At 42.8% G+C, this 19,948-nt stretch overlaps 1 pseudogene; it reads left to right on the top strand.

The window, feature by feature from the left end:
• The first annotated feature begins 7,871 nt into the window (after positions 1 to 7,871).
• On the top strand, positions 7,872 to 7,990 carry LOC112426793 (5S ribosomal RNA; annotated as a pseudogene).
• Positions 7,991 to 19,948: the final 11,958 nt, after the last annotated feature.

Genomic DNA, 19,948 nt, shown 5'->3' with positions numbered 1-19,948 from the left:
AGCTGAGACTACAGGTGCATGCCACCACACCCAGCTAATTTGTGTGGGTGTTTGTGTGTGTGTGTTTTGTTGTTGTTGTTGTTTTTTGTAGAGACAGGTTGTCACCATGTTGCCCAGACCGGTCTTGAACTACTGGCCTCAAGTGCTCTGCCTGCCTCAGTCTCCCAAAGTGCTGGGATTACAGGCATGAACCACCATGCCCAGGCCCCAAAATGTCATTTTTTAAAGTAAAAATCAAATATTAGGTGGTGAACTAACATGTATTCAGTTACACATATATTTTAATCCTTATGACAACACTATGAGGTAAGTATCATTGGCTTGATTTTACAAATTAGAACACCGAGGATCAGGGACACTGAGCAAATAACTTATCTGTTAAATGACAGAGGTACGATTCTAATCCAGGTTTGTCTAAACCTGAGGCCTTTGTTTGCTTCCTTGGTCCAAAAAATATTAACTGGAGCTTAGCATTGTGTAGCCAGCTGGCAGTTCTATATCCAACCACGACACAAATAGATTAGTCCAGACTTCACCCATATAAGGAGACATTGTTGGGGGCAATTCTTTATGGTGCTTCTACATATCTTGTGATAGATTCTATCCCGGACTATCTTTCCAAGGATGTTTATAGAGCAAAGAGCAGTAGAAGATAGAAGTCTCTCCCGGGAAGAGGACAGATTGGTTTTCTGACTACAATAAAAAAGATAACATATCTCTCTGGGACAAAGGTTGGGTAAGCTTACTAAGGCCTCCCCTTTACAAGTTTGGGGACTTCTGCTTCCGTTTTCTCAGACCCACTGTGTGTACAACACCCATCCACCTGGGCCTGCCTCCACATTGCCCCCACAGGACTTAAGGAGTAAGGGAAACCAGTGTGGCCATGAGTAATAAAGTCCTTTATCTCTAACCTACGAGTCTCGTGTCTTCTGCCAATATCAGTGAAACTGTGGCAGGCTCACTTGTTAGCCTGCAAACAGGGTAAAATCTCAGACCCTTCACAGTCCTTGACAGACATGGATTCCTCCTCCTTAGTGCACATAGCAGCACATGGAATTCCTTCAGACTTCCTTGGTTTTGAGTGAGCGCAACTAGCTGACTGGAGTTGGTGTGTTAGAATCTTCTCACTATTCCCTTTCTTCCTCTGTCCCTCTTGCTGCCGTTACTGAAGCTGAGCAGTCACTAGAATGGACAGTAGGGATTTAGGAAGATAGTGTTAGCAGATGTTAACATCAAAAAGACCTGAGGCTCATGTGTATACCAAGTTGAAACCCCACTGTCATTGAATCAGGTGGAAAGTGACTTTAGTAGTTTAGGCCACTTTCCACTCAAAGTGGCAAACTTAATGGAACGTCTTGTCATTAACCTCTCCATGATGGAAGCTCATACCTAAAAAGGAAAGTGAAATTGACTCAATATTTACCTCTCTATGGTATCTTTTCTTTGATCTTTGTCCTGTTAGCAGCAGCAAATCATACGAGTCTGCAGCAACCTCAATTCTTGCCTCTTCAGAAGAAATAATTCAATGAGGGGCATAAGGCAGAGGGAGAGACAGAGGCAAGTTTGAGAGCAGGAGTGGAAGTTTATTAAAAGGTTTAGAGCCGGAACAAAAGGAAGTAAAGTACACTTGGAAAAGGGCCAAGCAGGTGACTTGAGAGATTCAAGTGCATGACGATTTGACTTTTGACTTGGGGTTGTATACATTGGCATGCTTCCGGGGGTTGCATTACTTCTCTCCTGATTCTTCCCTTGGGGTGGGCTGTCGGTGTGCGCGGTGGCCTGCCAGCACCTGGGAGGGGCTGCATGTGCAGTGTGTTTACTGAAGCTGTGCTCATGCTCACTTGAGATTCTTCCGTTACCAGCAGAGTGTTCCTAGAGGAACACTAGAGGTCATACACCAGGTAAACGCCGCCATTTTGCCTCCTAGTGTGCATGCTTAAGCCCACTTGCTCAACTCCTGAGATCTTACTGGGAAGCTGCTGATCACCAGTTTCGGGTGTTTTGTGTGTGTTGGGAGACTGCCTTTCCCTGACGCTGGCTGCAACCCATTATTATTTCAGAGAGGCAGTTTAACAACTGCCTAACCATCACCTACCTGATGGTCACCTGAAAATCCTGGGACAGGGGACCCTCTCCTGCCCTGCTCATGTCTGCCTAACTACCTACTGTGACAGTCCTGTCTTCTAAATAAGCATAGACTAAGGTGGATCTTCAAACAGCCTCCATCTATCACCCATTTTTCCCATCACCACACCCCCAAGTCTAGGCTAACATTTTCCAATCTATCAACCACTCCTTCTTAACATAAGGATCAGACCCTGTGCCCTTCCAGTCTTTCTCCTCTGAAGAGGAGAAAGATTTTAATCCGTCTTTTCATCTAAGTCCTTTAAAAAAAAATCATTTGGTTCTTGAATAGGCAATACCTGCATACAGTACAGAATTCAAAAGATACAAGTGTGTTTCCTTCCCTTTCAGACTCCAGCCACCCACTGCCTTCCTCCAATCACTCTTACTGGTGTCTTATTGTCTTATTCTTCCTCCTATTCTGTATATAGCCAAGGTTCACTGAATAGGCTGAATGTATAGGGCACAACCAGAAAACAGCTTTGAGTTGTTTTTTTTCCTCATTACTATCTTTAAACTCAGCAGACGGTTTTTGTTTTTTGTTTTTTTCTTTTTTCCAGCATATCAGCCAAAATCTTTTAAGCGTTCAAAGGCCTGTTTTAGTATGAGATCTAAGTTTCAGTCTTACATTTGATACAATGCTTCTCTCTCCTCCACAGCTCAGACTGCACCTTCAGACCAGGGACCAGCAGCAGAGAAGTAGAGTGTGGTTTGTTACTTCCCTATCTCCTCTTCACTATTTCTGATGCCTCCAGGATTAGGGTTGTAAGAAGCGTGATTAGAGGGGAAGGCAAGAGTCTTCCTTCATAAATACTATTGTTATTCATCCTTGGTGCCCTCTGTGGCCATGTGCTAACATATCAATACAGTCTCAAGGCAGAGCACATAATAGGAGCTCAACAAGTGTTAAATGAATGAATGAATTTATGAGTAAATGGATGACTCGAACTCAGCAAGTTAATAGGTGTGTCCCAATTGACAAAAGATCAGAAAACACCAGCGTATACCATTAAAAAGGACAAACAAAAAATATGCATGCCCAGCTCTGCTTGCTACACCAAGGTCCAAGAGAGAGAAGAGATGAACATGTGCATTCAAGTTATCACTCTGAACCAACAATGACCTTTTAGAAAATGTAATATCCAGGACTGTGTTATTGTAATACTAGCATAGAGGATAGTGGAAGTCTGTATTTATATTGCTTATTTTGAATGTTAAGAATTCTCAGGCAGGTTCTCTCAACTTGCAAACATGCAGTAGTCATTTTTTAGCCCTAAGCCAGACTTCATATTTATCCTTATGAAATTTTATCTTTTTAGTTTTGACCCATGTTTCCCCTCTCTTGTGATCTCTTTTTAATACTTACCTATTATTTAAAATATAATTGTGCCTCCAAGATTTTTCATCTGCAAATATAGCAACATCTTTCATGTGCTTATTAAGTGAACTAATAAAAATATTGGCCAAATGCAAAGCCATTGGAAATCCTCCTCTAGTCTGAGACATACTTTTTAACACAATAGCATCATTTACATTCAGTATCAGAGTTAAGTTCAGCTGCATATAACATAAAATGAATCAATCAATCAATAAGATAAAATTTAGTTCTTTCTCACTTAAAGTAAACCTGCAAACCAGCAGTACAAAACTGGTATAGCAACTGTGACAGGTATTAAGGACCCGAGGGTTTACTTTCTTTCAGTTTCATAACATGATCTTAAGACCACTCAATGGGTTAAGATAGCTGCTGGAGCTCCAACCATTAACATCCCTAATCTAACCAATAGGAAGGAGAAGGATAGAGGCAAAGGGTGTAACTGCTCAATGGATTCTTCCTGCCTAGTGTACAGATAAAATCAGACCATGGCATTGCAATAAAGAAAATGTTTAATAGACATGAAGCTGGCCACATCACTTGGGAGACCGAGTTTTTACTCAAATCAATCTCTCTGAAAATTTAGGGGCCAGGGTTTTTCAAAGATAGTTTGGGCTAAGGGGTGGGGATGGCTAGGCAATGGGTGCTTGCTCTGATTGGTTGGGGGTGCAATCATAGGGGTGTGGGAAAAGGTCCTCCTATGCACTCAGTCATTCTGGTGGGGTCACAGGAGTGGTTAGTGGGTCCAGGTGGAGCCAACGATTGTCAGACCTGCAAAAAATCTGAAAAGATATCTTAAAGGGCCAATCTTAGGTTCTACAATAGTGATGTTATCTGCAGGAGTAATAGGAGAACTTGCATAGCCTGTGATCTCCAGAATAATGGCTGGCAATCATTCATGTCTACACCTTAGCAGAATTCAGGCTCCTCTATCTTCCTAAACTGGTAGTCTCTCATTAGCTTTACAAAGGCAGTTGAATTTTGGGGAAGGGCTATTATTGTTTAAACTGAAAACTAAATGTTGCCCAAAGTTAGCTTGGCCTAAGCCCAGGAATAACTAAGGGCAACTTGAAGGCAAAAGGCAAGATGGGGTTGGCTAGGTCAGATCTCCCCACTACCATAATTTTCTCACCGTTACAATTTTTGCAAAGGCAGTTTCAATGGGACCCCTTCCTTTTAGGAAGACTTGAAAACATTGGGATTCTGTTATGAAGGGAGTAGAAGATAATAGATGTCAGCTGGAGCATCTGGCAGCTTCTTCTCACATCATGCTATACTTTTTTTTTTTTTTCTTTTTTGAGATGGAGTCTCATTCTCTCACCCAGGCTGGAGTGCAGTGGTGTGATCTTGGCGCACTGCAACCCCCACCTCCCAAGTTCAAGCAATTCTCCTGCCTCAGCCTCCTCAATAGCTTGGACTACAGGCACGTGCCACCACGCCCAGCTAATTTTTGTATTTTTAGTAGAGATGGAGTTTCACCATGTTGGCCAGGCTGATCTTGAACTCCTGACCTTGTAATCCACTTGCTTTGCCTTCCCAAAGTGCTGAAATTACAGGCGTGAGCCACTGCACCCAGTCCATGCTATACATTTTACATAACTAGAATCTAGTCTATATTTAAGAAGAATGTGAGAAAATTTTTGTTAAATTCCTTGTGCATATTATGGTTATAGTAATAACTATCTAATTCTTCTGATATACTATCTTAACACTCTTACCCCAAATCAAATGAGTTAGACAAAATTTATCTGTAATAAATTCATGTTTGTGTCTAATTATCATCATGTTAATTTTTTCCTTTTTTCATAATCCATAGGTTTAAATTCTATTTGAGAATTTGGGGGGACTAAAGTCTGTAAAACAAAAATAAAATCCTAAGCCCCCTAACCGATTATGAATTCTCCTCTGGGCCAAGGGAATCCCAGAGAAGTCTGAAAACCAAATTCCTGGCCACTATGGAAACAGAGGTTGGACACACCTCAACGTACTCCCTCCCTTTAGGAGCTCAGGCACCACTGACCAGCATTAACATTAAAACAGATATCATAAGACTGACACAACAGACTCTTTGTGGCAATAAAATTCCAAATTCCAACCTGACTCTGGTGTAGCATCACATGGCAGAGAGCAGACACCAAAGGAAATAAAAATATTTTACTACCAAATATATTTATTGGACATAATTTGAAATGGCCCTGCGAAGCCATCTTTTGTGAGGAACTGCAGAGAACTGCAGACAATCTTGATTAATACAGTCCAGCCTTTCCCAGATCTAGAGGAGATTAAGAATCTGACCTCTTTAAGGATCTAAAAGGAGACATTTACCACCTTTCTCTCTGAAAGCAGTTACCTAGAGGCTTCACCTACATAACAAGAACCTTGGTCTCCACAACTCCCCGTGGAACTCAAGCATTCTTTCTACTAACTTCAAGGCTTTACAAAGCTTAACCCTTAACCAAGCGCCAATCAGAAAATCTTTGAATCTGCTTATGACCTGTCAGCCTCACTTCACCTTCAAAACATCCCACCTCTTTAGGTTGAACCAATGTACACATTTAATGCATTGATTTATGATATTACTTACAATTTCTGTATCCCTAAAACATAAAAACCAAACTGTAACCTGACCACCTCAGGTATACTTTCTCACAACCTGTTGATACTGTTCTCCGTGCCATGGTCACTCATATTTGCTCAGAATAAACCTCTAAATAGTTTACAGAGTTGTTGTTTTTGTTGTTTTCTTACTGACCCATCAAAATAGGTAGTTTTCTGAATCCACTTCCTCTTTTGGAAAGTAGTACACATGCTCATCTCTTCTATGCTGAGCTGACTTCTGAAATAAAATCAAAAGAAGTTCATCATTACAATTGCAACTTCTCCAGTTCCTTGGGTTATAATCTATATCCATTGGGGTTCAAACTGAAACAAAAATACTAGGTGGAATCAAGAATTCATTCTAGGGATTTGACTTCAGGCACTTGTGGACCCTTGTCTTGCATCTGGTGTTTGAGTCTGAATTCTGCAGGGCAGCAGGGCAGGGTGGCAAGGCAGATGCAGAGCAGGGAAGTGAGGACAGACTGGAGCCCCCTTCTGCCTCGCACTGTCTCCATGTCTGGCCCCTTTGGCTCATGGACCTAACCATGCCCTGACTGGGTCTGAGAGCTGGAGGAGTGGACCATCTGGCTGCTTCTGCAGGCCCACAGCACGAGCCAGCAGATCAGTGACATGCCTCAGCTGCCCTGGTGATCCTGCTCCCACCTTTGGGGGCGGGGGAAAGAACGTGGCTCCTGCTTCCCTTTCTGCTTCCAACTGTGGTGCAAATGTCTCTTTGCAGTGCCCTTGCCTGGAACCATGCAGGGCAGGGGATTCTGGGAAATGTAGTTCCAGCTGAGCTAAAAGGCCCCACAAAGCTGACAATTTGAAGTCTTTAAGGCTGAAATCCTCCTACTATCGTGTGACCTATTTTTTCTTAATAATGCTCATCTTATCCTTTCTACTTTGAAGTTTATTTCCCTTGGTAGAGAAAATAGAAAGTGAATAGACAGAGTAATCCTGCTTTTTCTCCATTACTCACTAGCGTTGTGCTGTATGCACGCAGCAGTGGGCTACACCCGTCTTGCTCCCTGTGACTCTGATGAGAGCTAAAGTGTCCTCTGCGTCCTTGGTGGGTCCCATGAGCCTCTGCTCCTCTGAAATGTCCCCTTCTCAAGCTATTGGATCAGATCCATTGTTGTTCTGAATGAAATGCATTGTTTCCTTTTTTTTTGTCTGTGATAAAATCTGAGAAGGTGTGGGCTCACTGTCTCAAGGCTTATATGTTCACACTTCTCTTGCTTTAGAGTCAAAAGGAAGTCTAATGTAGGAATTCCCTTTCTTTCTCAACAATGGGGCACCGCACCACCAAGGCCATGTAACAGGGCAGACATACCCTTCTGTGATCATTTTTTCCCTTTGAGACTGCCCTTTATGCAATAAAAATAATAATAATTTGGACAAAACTGTGTAAGTGTATGCAAACACATGTGTGTGTACAGTTTATAATATGCCCTGGTTAGACGGGACCTACCCAGTAGTTTAACTTCACAAACACTGCATCTCCTGGTGGTGGCTTGGAGCAGTCTGTAGGGAGTATGGAGGTAAAGAGCAGAATTGACCAAAACCTCTAAAAAGTGTGAGTAGTCTGGAGCAAACCAAGGCTGGAATGGAGTCCTCATAAGATGCAGGTACCTACTCTCTGGGAGGTGGCCTCCTTGAGAACCCAAGTGCAGATCCTGATGTAGTCATAGGCAACATTCTATGGCAGGTGAATTTTGTCTTTGGGATCTTGGTGTCTCCCTGCCTCCCACCCAGACCTTGTTTCAAGAAATCTGTCTACGACCATACCACCCTGAACACACCCGATCTCGTCTGATCTCAGAAGCTAAGTAGGGTTGGGCCTGGTTAGTACTTGGATGGGAGAACACCTGGGAATACCAGGTACTGTAGGGGCTGGGCATAGTGGCTTACACCTGTAATCCCAGCACTTTGAGAGGCCGAGGCAAGCAGATTACCTTGAGGTCAGGAGTTCAAGATCAGCCTGGCCAACATGGTGAAACCCCGTCTCTACTAAAAATGCAAAAAAATTAGCTGTGCATGGTGGCATGTGTCTGTAATCCCAGCTACTCGGAGGAGAGGCAGGAGACTCACTTGAACCCAGGAGGCGGAGGTTGCAGTGAGTTGAGGTGACAGAGTGAGATTCCGTCAAAAAAAAAAAAAAAGAAAAAAGAAAGAAATCCAAGATGCTCTCATCCCTTTTTCCTGTCACAGAGGAAACAGCTGAAAATTTTTATTCACCTTAAGGGATTCACCCTTCTCCACGCTTTTAAATTTCAAGGGAAGGAGAGAAGACTCTGTAATAGTAGGATTTGGGATATCCACATTAGATGGATGACTTTTGGTGTGCGAGTGGGTCTTCCTGGATTTCCCCAAAATGACATTAGTGTTAACTGTCCAGTCCTCTCCAAGCTTTCATGACTGACAAACACTGAATTACTAAAGAGATTTAATCTGCTTGGCACCTGTATCAGGACAATGGTTGTGACGAGACAGGTGTGGAGGACTCCTTAGCTCCATTATCCTACTGCTCACACGCATTTTCTTTTAAAAGCCTCACCCAACCCAGGACCCAGTGACTGCCCCTGTCACTGCAGTTTCGTCCTTGGAGCTGGTGGGTCTGTGAATACACTCATCTCCCCTCTGCCCTCATCTCCCCTCTGCCCTTTTCATGCCCCTCTTGGGTCCCGAAAGGAAGGAGCCCCTGAAGTACCAGCCTCTTGCTCAACCAGTGGGAGTGGACTGAAATTTTAGGTAAGATTTATCAGGAGTTCTTGCTGCAACTAGCTCAACATTAATTTTGATTGTTTTTCATAGAAGAAATCCTCGGAGGATAAAGGAAAGGGGAGGAGGGTGGTAGTCTGCAAAAGGAAGATGAGCATTGAGTGGACAGCAATAGAGTCACTCCAGACTTTTCAGCTTGAATCCTCAAATTCAACAGCTAAGAGGGATTTTGTTTGATTGTTTGTTTGAGACAAGGTCTTGCTCTGTCACTCAGGCTGAGTGCAGTGGTGCGATCAAGGCTTACTCCAGAGCTCAAGTGATCCTCTCATCTCAGCCTCCTGAGTACCCGGGACTCCCGAGTACCTGGGTGCACGCCATGTCCAGCTAATTTTTTATTTTTTGTAGAGATGGGGTCTCGTTATGTTGCCCATGCTGCTGGCCTTGAACTCCTGGGCTCAAGTGATTCTCCTGTCTCAGCCTCCCAAATTGCTGGGATTCCAGGCGCGAGCCACTGTGCCTGGCCAGCCAGGAGATTTATTTTCCATTGCCCACAAAGCTGAGAAAGCTTGGGCCCTTCTTTGAGATCCAGGAAACAGGTTTCAGCAGACGAATTTACTAAAGTTTCTGAGAATCAGAAGAGGTGCTAGGACTGAAGAAAGTCCATTGCAGTGTTTCTCACACATTAATGCACAAACCAATCATATGGGGATCATGTGAAAATGCAGATTCTGGCACAGTGGGTCCGGCTGGGTTGGGGCCCAACATTCTGCATTTCTATCAAGCTCGCAGAGAACACAATTGCTGCTGGTCACGAGCCACACTATGGGTAGCAGGAACATATGCCACCTACATAAACTTGATTGGCCAGAGATTCTATTAGGGCTGTGGCTACTGTTAGGGACTGAATGTTTGCGTCTTCCAGATTCACATATTGAAATCCTAACTCCCAGTGTGGCTGTCTTTAAACTTGGGACCTCTAAGGAAGGATTTAAGCTTAAACGAGGTCATAAGAGTGGGACCCTGATCTGATAGGTCCCATAAGAAAACCTGTAAGATGAGATGCCAGACAAGGTAAGAAGGTATCCATCTGTAAACCAGGAAAAGAGCCCCACATCAGAAACTCATCACGCTGGTACCTTGATCTTAAACTTCCAGCTTACAGAATTCTGAGGAAGTACATTTCTGTTGTGACCCAGTCTGGTATTTGTTATGGCAGTCCAAGGGGACTAATATATTCACTATGGTGCCCACCCAAGATGTTCTGGCCCCATAACAGGAGTTCTGGAGAACCAAAAAGACTCCTGTGCTCCCAGGACTGGCCATCGACAATCTCTAAGCCCAGACAGGCTGGCTGTTCCCTGTGCTATAGTTTACTAGGACCTCAACCTTGCCTGCACATTGGAGTGATCTGTGAGCTTTAAAAAACAGCCATGCCTGGGTCTCACACCTAGGGACTCTGATTTAATTGGTTTGGAATGTGCCCTGGAAAAAAGGATTTTTAAAAGCTGATTTGCAATCACCAAGTGATTCTAAGGTGTAGCCAAGATTGAGAACAACTGCTCCAAGTAAACATTTTAGAGTTGAGGGGAGGTTAAAGTCAGTCAGTCAGTCTCTCTCTCTCTCTCTCCCCCTCAGTCTTTCATCCACAAAATATAAATGTGAGTCCTTTTGTTTTAGAATGAAACTAGGGTCTGTTTGCCCAGTGCAGTAAGACAAGATATCCACACCAAGTTTTGCAGCAGGAGAAAGAAAGGCGTTTGTTTATTGGGCACCAAGCAAGGAGGACTATGCAGCTAATCTCTCTCTCTCTCTCTCTCTCTCTCTCTCCCCCCCCCTCCCTCCCCGTATTCTTTCCCTCAACAAAGAGTAGAGGCTGACTTTAACCCCTTAGAGAGAGAGACTGTGTGTGTGTGTGTGTGTGTGTGTGTGTGTCTGTGTGTGTAAGGGCTGCCAATGGCAGGAAGAGTTACGGAAACAAAAGCCTTCATTGCAGAATCAAAAAATGAACAGGAAATGGTCATTAACGTCCTGCAAATGTTCTGATCTCCTCTAGAGGTCCTGACTCCTAGATGATTAAATGTGAAAGGATTTTCAAAATCAGGCTGTGAAATGAGTCTTTTTAGTAAGGTGAGAAGGGAAGCCCGATTGGGTAATTCTAAATCTTGAAAACTAAAGGAGAGTCCCCAAATTTCAGTGCCAGCCTCCTATTTAATGCAGATCTCCTCTGCTGCTTTCTTCAGACATAATTCCAAATTTCCCCCTAGAAGCACGGAGTTAGTTATTAAGTATTTTGGTAGCCAATGCCTCACGAGGCGACAAGGCTCTTCTATATCCTCTTGGAGCTCTCTGAGTTGTCCCTTCTACCCTAAGTCACCAGAGTCAGAAGACCCTCAAAATATTTGGAACTAAAACACAAAAGGGGAAACAATAAGAACAAAGGGTATTTTCTCCTCTTTCTTTATTTACTTGTTTTAATTGGTATTTACATTTACCTATGTGAAACCATATTGCTCTGACCTTGTCACGTGGCATGCATTCATATCTGGAATGAGGTTAAGTCTTTTGGAGCTGTGTTACATTTTTATTCTTAACCTGAGGAATATGAGAATTCCAACACCCATTGATGATGAGCCTCCATTTACTTCTAGATTTAACCTAATGCCATGCAACAATCTCAGATCCACAGTGCTCGAGTTAACTGTACTGGACAAGGCAACTGTGTTTCCAGGTGGTAGACATGTCTATGAGCTGGATTAAAGATGCAACAGATACAAACATTTCTAATTCAGAGGTGCTTTATCTTGTACATGGCGGAAACAGCAAATTGCATATCTAGCATGTGGTATATACATAATAGCAAACATTTAGCATATTGTACCCCCATTTAATTCTTACAGCAATCCTATGAGAATACATATTGTGATATTAATAATTTCATCTTATAGATGAGAGAACTAGGTTCTGAGATATTAAGTAATTTCTTTGCCCAAGGTCTGGGCAGTTTTAGAACTGGGATTTTTGATCTGGGCATCACACTCCACTGCTCCTCGGAAAGGTCTGAAGCAGTTCCACTTTATGAGAGACGGAATTATGCTCCAACTCTGGTTAACCTGCAGGAGATTTCTGAACAGGAACCGTTCACAGTTTGCTCAGCTGCCATACTTCTCTCTGTGGTCTTTTTTTCTGCTGTGTTTTGGTTTTCAAGACAATCATGAACCTCGCCACAATTGGAAGACATCTCATCTTTGATGGGCTCTGACAGGGCTGATGAGTTGGTTCCTGGACCCTCCATGGTTACTGTTGGGTTTTAGGCTAGAATTCTTCTGTACTTTCATCTCTTTGAATACTTTTCAGGCAGTAGTTAAGCAGGTCTGAAATTACATGTGAAATCAAATTTAAAAACAACTGATTATTTTCTCTTCCTCAGTCTTTCATCTACAAAATATAAATGCGAGTCCATTTTTTTTTTTTGGAACTAAATTAGGGTCTGTTTGCCCGGTGCAGTAAGACCAGATATCCACACCAAGTTTTGCAGAAGGAGAAAGAAAGATGTTTATTTATTGGGCACCAAGCAAGGAGGACTATGCAGCTAATGCTTAAATCCTGACCTGCTTGACGGCTTGTAGGTTAGGGTCACATTTCAGGAAAGCAGAAGTTACAGGCACAATTATAAATCAATACATGGAGCTTACTCCTTGGTTTCGGCCTAAAGGGGTGGGATATTTTTGGGGGTGGCTACAAGTCATAGGTAGATTCAAGGATTTTCTGATTTGCAAAAACTTTGTTTAAAAATTTGGGGTCAGCAGAAAAGAACGTTGACTCCAGCCCGTGAGTGTGACTTTCTTCAGGTCCCTCAGGAAGAAATTTAGAAAAAAGAATGGGGCTCGGAGTTCAGTCCCTAGGTCCCCCTTATCTGAGGTCTGTGGTGGGCAGATCCCTTTGGTCGGGGTCAGGTTTCTGAAAAGCAACTCTGGAAACATGTGTTAAGATATTATCTTCAGTTTCTATGGTGGAACCAAACATCCCACGATTCTAGCTTCCGTGGCTATCGTTTTGGGCTACAATTACCTTCTTGCTTATCAAGTTGCTTATTTACTTCTCTGGGCTAGCTAGGTACCTAGAATTTCACTGAAAGAAACTCAAGATTTTCCTTCATTTCCATGCTTGGGGGGTGGGCACAGGTCCCTAAGAGGGGAGTCCCTGCTCTGTTTCACGTTTTCATTTTTTCTGAAATCTACAGCACCCCTCATCAACCTCTAGTGTCAGTTTCACAGTGGTTCCTATTAAGGCATGGTTGGCTGGAGTTGCTCATCATCATTTCTATTTAAAAACATAAAAATGTGACAGTGTTAAAGTTAGACTGATGAGGATAGGATGAAATCCTTCATCAATATGGAGGCTTCTGTGACCCAATCTCATCAGAAGATCCTTGGCTTCGTTGATTCAGTGGCCAGGATGGGTTTTGCACTGGCCTCTTTGAGCAGTTTTCTCTTTGTGACAAGGCCAGTGAGGGTTAGGCTTGTAGTCTAGGAATGGTAGTTCTGAATCAAGGTCAAATCTTGGTCTAATTAGTGATATAATCTGTTCAACCAGTAAAATTAATAAATGGAATTTGCCCAAGAATAGGTGAAGCTGATACCTTTTATCAGAGAGACTCCACTAAGACCCCAGATATCTCACAATACCTTTCTTTTTGTTTCACCTTGGCTCATCTTGGTCCTATTACCTGCAGTAAAATTATTCCCAATGCCTATTTATACAACAGATCTCAGAAGTTGAGCCACAGGATTTTGATTTTTTGCTAACGTATAAAAATGAAGACATTACGCTGAGAAGCTCTGAAGAAATTGTCAAGATTTCTACTAGTACCTGTTAGTGAATTAGAGTAGGCAGCATAGTCTTAGATAATGTATGAGTTAAAGTGTTCCCCCCAAAAGATATGTTGAAGTCCTAATCCCTAGTACTTATGAATGTGACCATATTTGGAAATAGGATCTTTGCAGATATCACCAAGTTAAGACGAGATCATACTGAAGTAGGGTGGGTCCTACTTAACATAATCATTGTCTTTAGAAGAGGAGAAGAGATATGGAGACAGGGAGAACGCCTTGTGACAATGAACTCAGGCATCGGAGTGCCACGTTCACAAGCCGAGGAATGCCAAGGACTGCCATCAATGCCAGCAGCTAAGAGAAAGGCATGGAAAAGATTCTCCCCTAGAGCCTTTGAAGAGAGCATGGCCCCCCGTCACCTTGATTTTGGACTTCTGACCTCCAGTATTGTGACAGAGTACATTGCTGTTATTTGAAGCCATCTGGTTTGGGGTAATTTGCTACGGCAGTTCTAGGAAACTCCTACAGACAGGAAGGAGAAGCTGGCCCTGGTGTAGGGGTTATGGGTTTCCATGGAATTAGAAAACAGGCACTATCTCACTGTCTTCCTTGAGGGCTGTAAGTTAGAGGCAGGAGCCACCAGCATCACTGTGTGGGTAACTTTTCAGGCCCGTGGTTCATTCCATGTGGGAGAAGCTCCTGCAAGCCAACCACAGTTCTGCTAAAGCTCTGGGGCTGTTACCTTCAGGAGGAACCCAGGCTCACTGAACAGCACAGCATAGTTTACAAAGGATCAGGTGCTTGGCTGGGTGCCAAAAGAAATAGCCGCTTGCCCTACAATGTCTATTTCACAACTGTGCTCAGGGCCAGTTTCCCTGACAAAAGACAGAGCACATCAACTTGCTTCTGTGAAATCTAGGAGTTAATGCACCCAGTGTTTGTTCCTGGTCTATTTGATTCTGTGCCACCTTTCTTAGGGTTAACTGACATTCCCCATTCTGATTTTTCCAACCTAAGCATCGCCTACCTCTGTGTTTATGGCCTTCCAGCAAGACATTTTAGGGAGCTGATTTAGTTACCTTTAGTCTGCTAATTCCACTAGGTGCTTAATAACTATTGGCCAATAAATGTTTATTTTTGCATCCAGAAAAGGATGTCCTTTGACATGAATGCTGTGGTGCATTATCCAGAATTCTGCTCAGGACTGAAGCACTTACTTTTCCAGTTGCTGGGAGTGTTGGCTGCTGAGAGCTCATGGCAAGTCTCTCCTTAAGCTTTGCCTGAAGCAGGCTGCCTGGCCCAAAGTTATGTCCTTTGCTGGGCACTTTCTCCATTTAATGATTGGCCAATGCAGGAGTATAAAGGCCCAGTCCCCTTGCCTCAAGTAAGACATCGCTCAAGGGTCATCCCTCCTCCACAGCTCTGCATAGGATGGGCTGAGATCTTTATTGCAGCTACATCACAGTTTGATTTCTGCCCAATTCTCCTTCCCTTGCTTTCCTACAGGTCTTGTTCCTAAGAACATTGACTCCTCAGTGTGCACTCACTCCCTCACACAAATCTGTCTCAGGGGCTGTTTTCCAGCAACACTGATCTAAAAGATCCTTCTACTTGATCCTATGTAAGTGAGAAATACACTAACCACACTTATTAGATACAGAATCTGAAATGTAAGAGCTACAGGAAATAAAATAAAATGCCACGCTGTCTCTGCAATGTCTCTGTCCCCAACCTAATGGCTGGGCCTTTAAGGTTCTACAGCTCATCAGGGTTCTCATGTGTTCTGAGCACAGCACAGCTCTCAGTAGACATCCATTGAATAAGGTAATGGACAAGTGTTCACAGAATTTACCTTGGCCCTGGAATCAACTAAATGGGCTTTTAACAAGGTTTTATATCCCTTTGAGGCTGTGCACAGTGCTTCACACCTGTAATCCCAGCACTTTGGGAGGCCAAGGTGGGCAGATCACTTGATGTCAGGAGTTCAAGACCAGCCTGTCTCTACTAAAAAAAAAAAAAAAAAAGCCAGGTGTGGTGGAGTGCACCTATAATCTCAGCTACTTGGCAGGCTGAGGCACGAGAATCGCTTGAACCCAGGAGGTGGAGGTTACAGTGAGCTGAGATTGTGCCACCGTACTCCAGCCTGGGTGAAAGAACAAGACTGTAACTCAAAAAAAAAAAGAAGTTTTATATCCCTTTGTAATGGGGAGGAAGGTCTTTGGAGTCAGTATTAGTTTCCTATGGCTATATTATTATTAAGGCCAAATAAAGATAAGAGAAATTTATTCTCTCACAGCTCTGGAGGCCAGAGTCCAAAATCCAGGTGGCCCAGACCATGCTCCCTCTGAAGACTCCAGGGAAGGTCTGTCCCCGCCTCCTCCCTGCTTCGGTGGTTTGCTAGTCCTCTTCAGCATTCTTTAGCTTGTAGATGCATCATGCTGAGCTCTGTGTTCATGTTCCCACGGCATTCTCCCTATGTGTGTGTCTGTATGCCTGAATTTCCCCTTTTTATGAGGACACCAGTGATATCGGAATGAGGTCCCATCCTACTCTAGTATGACCTCATCTTAACTAATTCCGTCTTCAACAACCCTCCTTCCAAATAAGATCACATTCGGAGGTACTGGGAGTCCAAAACGTCAACATATAAATTTTGGTAAGGACATAATTCAATCCATGACATGGTGCCTCCCACCATTTTCTATGGTGTTTTCATTTTTGGGTTCTGAATCCCAGATTCTCCACCATGCCCTGTTGTAGGAATGCTGGGGCTGCAGAAGGAAGGTGACGGAAACAATGGGACCCGCAGCAGCGCGTCTGAGGCAGAGGTGGTCAGGTTCTAGTTGTTAGAGGATTAATAATATTGCAGAGCCCAACCTCAACCACAGGGCCTGGCTGGATTGGGAAAAGGTTCTGTGCATTTGGTTGGTGGCTACAAACACAACTATGTATCATTCTTTAATTGATGCAAATACTCCTCCCTCAAGAACAAGGAACTTAATTCCTCACTTCTTAAGTGGACGCTATGCATGTAATTTCCTTCCAAAGTTTGGAAAGGGGAAAAAAAGAGTCATTTCACAGTAGAGAAACCTGACAAACATCCCTTCGGCCAGGAGATCAAGGTCAATGTCAACAGTGATAAGTCGTGTTGGTAGTGCGTAGCCTTGATATGATGCAATGAAAATGGCACTTCACCTCTGTGGTCTTCCTCCTCCAAATTCACAACCACATACAACCATGAGGGGAAAGATCAGGCATGTCCCGACTGAGGGACGGCCTACAAAATACCTAGCACTTCTCAAAACCATCAAGGCCATCAAAACCAAGAAGGGTCGGAGAAGATGTCATAGCCATGAAGAGCCTAAGGAGACACAATGACTAAATGTAACGTGGCATTCTGGAGAGAACCCTGGAACAGAAAATAGACATTAACTATAAACTAAGGAAATCTGAATAAAGTATGGACTTTAGTTAACATGAATGCATCAGTGTGGGTTCATGGAGTGTAGCAAATGGACCACAGTGATACGTTAATAACAGGAAACTGGGAAAGGAATATGTGCAAACTGTAGCTCCCCAATTTTGCTGTAAATCTAAAACTCTTTTAAGATGAAAGAGTTTTTAAGAATATAATTTTAAAAGTACCCTTTGATTATTTTCTCTAAGTACTGATCATTCCACCTTGTGTTGAAAGGATTTATCTTTGCTTTCACTGGACTTCCTTGGCTTCCTTTTATCATAGCCTTAACCACAGGCTACAGTATAATTATTGAAAAGGCACTCATGCCCTTGTCATGAGTCCGTGTCTCTAAGGCATTGCTGCCTACGTGTTTGAGATTTCTTTGACCAGACATGTCTTTATACGTCTATTCTAATTTGTGGTTCTCAACCTTCCCTCTGCCAAGATACCTCTGCAGAGTAGTTTTCCACCCGGGTAGCACATGGAAACACCTGGGAAAGTTTTACAAATCCTGTTGCCCAGCCCAGGCCCCAGTCGGCTTCAGGTGATCCAATGTGCAACCCAGGTCGAGAACCACTGCTGTGTCCTACTCCCCCATGGCTGTCCTCTGTGTTTCAGGGACTTCCTACCAGCCCCACTCACTCCAGTTCTGCTTTATACTCCTACTTTGGTAAGCTAGGTGATTTTTCATTTCAAAAACTTCAGTAAAGAGTTCTCTCCTTTATTTCTTAGCGAACAGTTTTATCTCACAGCTACTCAAGAACAGAAGGCAGGCTGGGTGTGGTGGCACATGCCTGTGATCCTAGCACTTTGGGAGGCAGAGGGAGGGGGGATTGCTTGAGCCCAGGAGTTCCAGACCAGCCAAGGCAACATGGCGAAACCCTGTCTATACAAAGATGAAAAAAACCCATTAGCCCAGTGTGGTGGCAGGCACCTGTAATCTCAGCTACCCAGGAGGCTGAGGTGGGAGGATCACTTGAGCCTGGGAGGTTGAAGCTACAGTGAGCTGTGATCGTTCCACTGCACTCCAGCATGGGCAACAGAGTGAGACCCTGTCTCAAAATTTAAAAAAACCCAGAAAACAAAAAAACAAAACAAAACAAAAAAACACAAAAAACAGAAGGCAGAGAAGAGTGGCCACTGTAAAAGTTTGTTTATTCCCAGGGATAATATTTTTAAAATACATAACAAGGAGGACATTGACCAATCTGACCACTGGTGGGAGGTAAACAATTGATAGGGAAGCGTTTGTTGGTTGAATACCAGCCCTGCTTATTCCTCCCCTACCTCTATTTAACCAGAGAACTTAAAGGAGTAGATATGGAGCGGGAAAGAGAAAATTCTCCATTCTTACTGTGCCTGGCATGCTGGGAGTAATGGGGACACTGAGGCACCCAAGAGGCAAAATTAGAGTTCCCATCAGCTGCTCAACCCCCTCAGAACTTTGAGAGGGAAACAAGATAGAAGCTCCTCCACCTTGGATGAATTTGCTCAAGCTGTTCTCCTAAGATTATGACTTATACTCCTTGGAAATTTTTGTGTTCACCCTGTTCCAGAATGAAGGCTGAATCCAGAAAAGCTTCACCCTGCTCCCTTCTCCAACATGACACAGAATAAAGAGGGTCAGAGTACGGGTATTTTATCGTTTTAACCTGAACCCTGGAAGCCAACGGACAGACCTGCACAGGATTATCTTCCACAAGTATGGGTAATCACTTTGACCTATTGACTCTGCATCTGGTCAAGCACTCCAGAATGCCATGGACAGCTATAGGATTCCTCACTGAGCAAATGTTGACTTACCCTGTGGTTCTCCTGACACTATTATAAAGTCTATTCCATCAGAGACTAAGTTGTTAAAAAATGAAGAACTTGGTTTTAGTTTATTGTCTGTTGTTCGAGGAGTATTTATGGAAAATTGCAATATTACTATTCCACATGAACCAATCAATATACTGCCACTTTCACAAGTTAAAATTGGGAAAAAAGATGGTCTTTGTTTTAGAAAGTGCTAATATCTTATTCTTTTTTTCAATTTTCTGTTATATGCTTAAGAAGCTCTTGTACTGTCCCTTAATTTTGCTATAAAATATCCTTTACATTAAATATTATAACAAAGACAAAAACTAATTTGGTCTGCATAATACCTTCTCTCTCAACCTAAATGTCCATCAACAGATGATTGGATAAAGAAAATGTTACATATATGTGTACACATATATACATATTTTTGACTTTCAATGTCCTTGTTATGCATACACACACACACACATATGCGCACACACACAGACACACATACATACAAACCATGGAGTACTACTCAGTCATAAAAAAGAATGAATCATGTCTTTTGCAGTAACATGGGTAGAACTGGAGGACATTATCTTAAGTGAAACGACTCAGAAACAGAAAGTCAAACACTATATGTTCTTACTTATAAGCAGGAGCCAAATAATGTTTACAGATGAACATAGAGTATGGAATAATAATTATTGGAGACTCTGAAAGGTGGGAAGGTGGGAGGGTGAGGGATGAGAAATTTCTTAATGGAAGGTTACACTGAAAGTCCAGACTTCATCACTACATAATGTATCCATGTAACAAAACTACACTTGTACCTTTTACATTTATACAAATTTTTAAAAAAATGATTTCAAATGATGTTTAAATGAATTACATATATACCCTAACTTGTTTTGTTCATTTTCTTTTTCCTTCCAATCTTTAAAAAAAAGTTTTTATATAATACAAACACATTTCCAACATTAAATATCCTTAAATCTTTAAAGTTGAAGACAAAAACATAACACCAAAAAGCAAAGACAATGTTTTTGATCC

Source organism: Macaca nemestrina, chromosome 5 (genome assembly GCF_043159975.1).
Source record: "Macaca nemestrina isolate mMacNem1 chromosome 5, mMacNem.hap1, whole genome shotgun sequence".
Taxonomy (NCBI): domain Eukaryota; kingdom Metazoa; phylum Chordata; class Mammalia; order Primates; family Cercopithecidae; genus Macaca; species Macaca nemestrina.
Note: the sequence above shows the minus strand (reverse complement) of the source record. Positions and strands in the feature narration are given on the sequence as shown.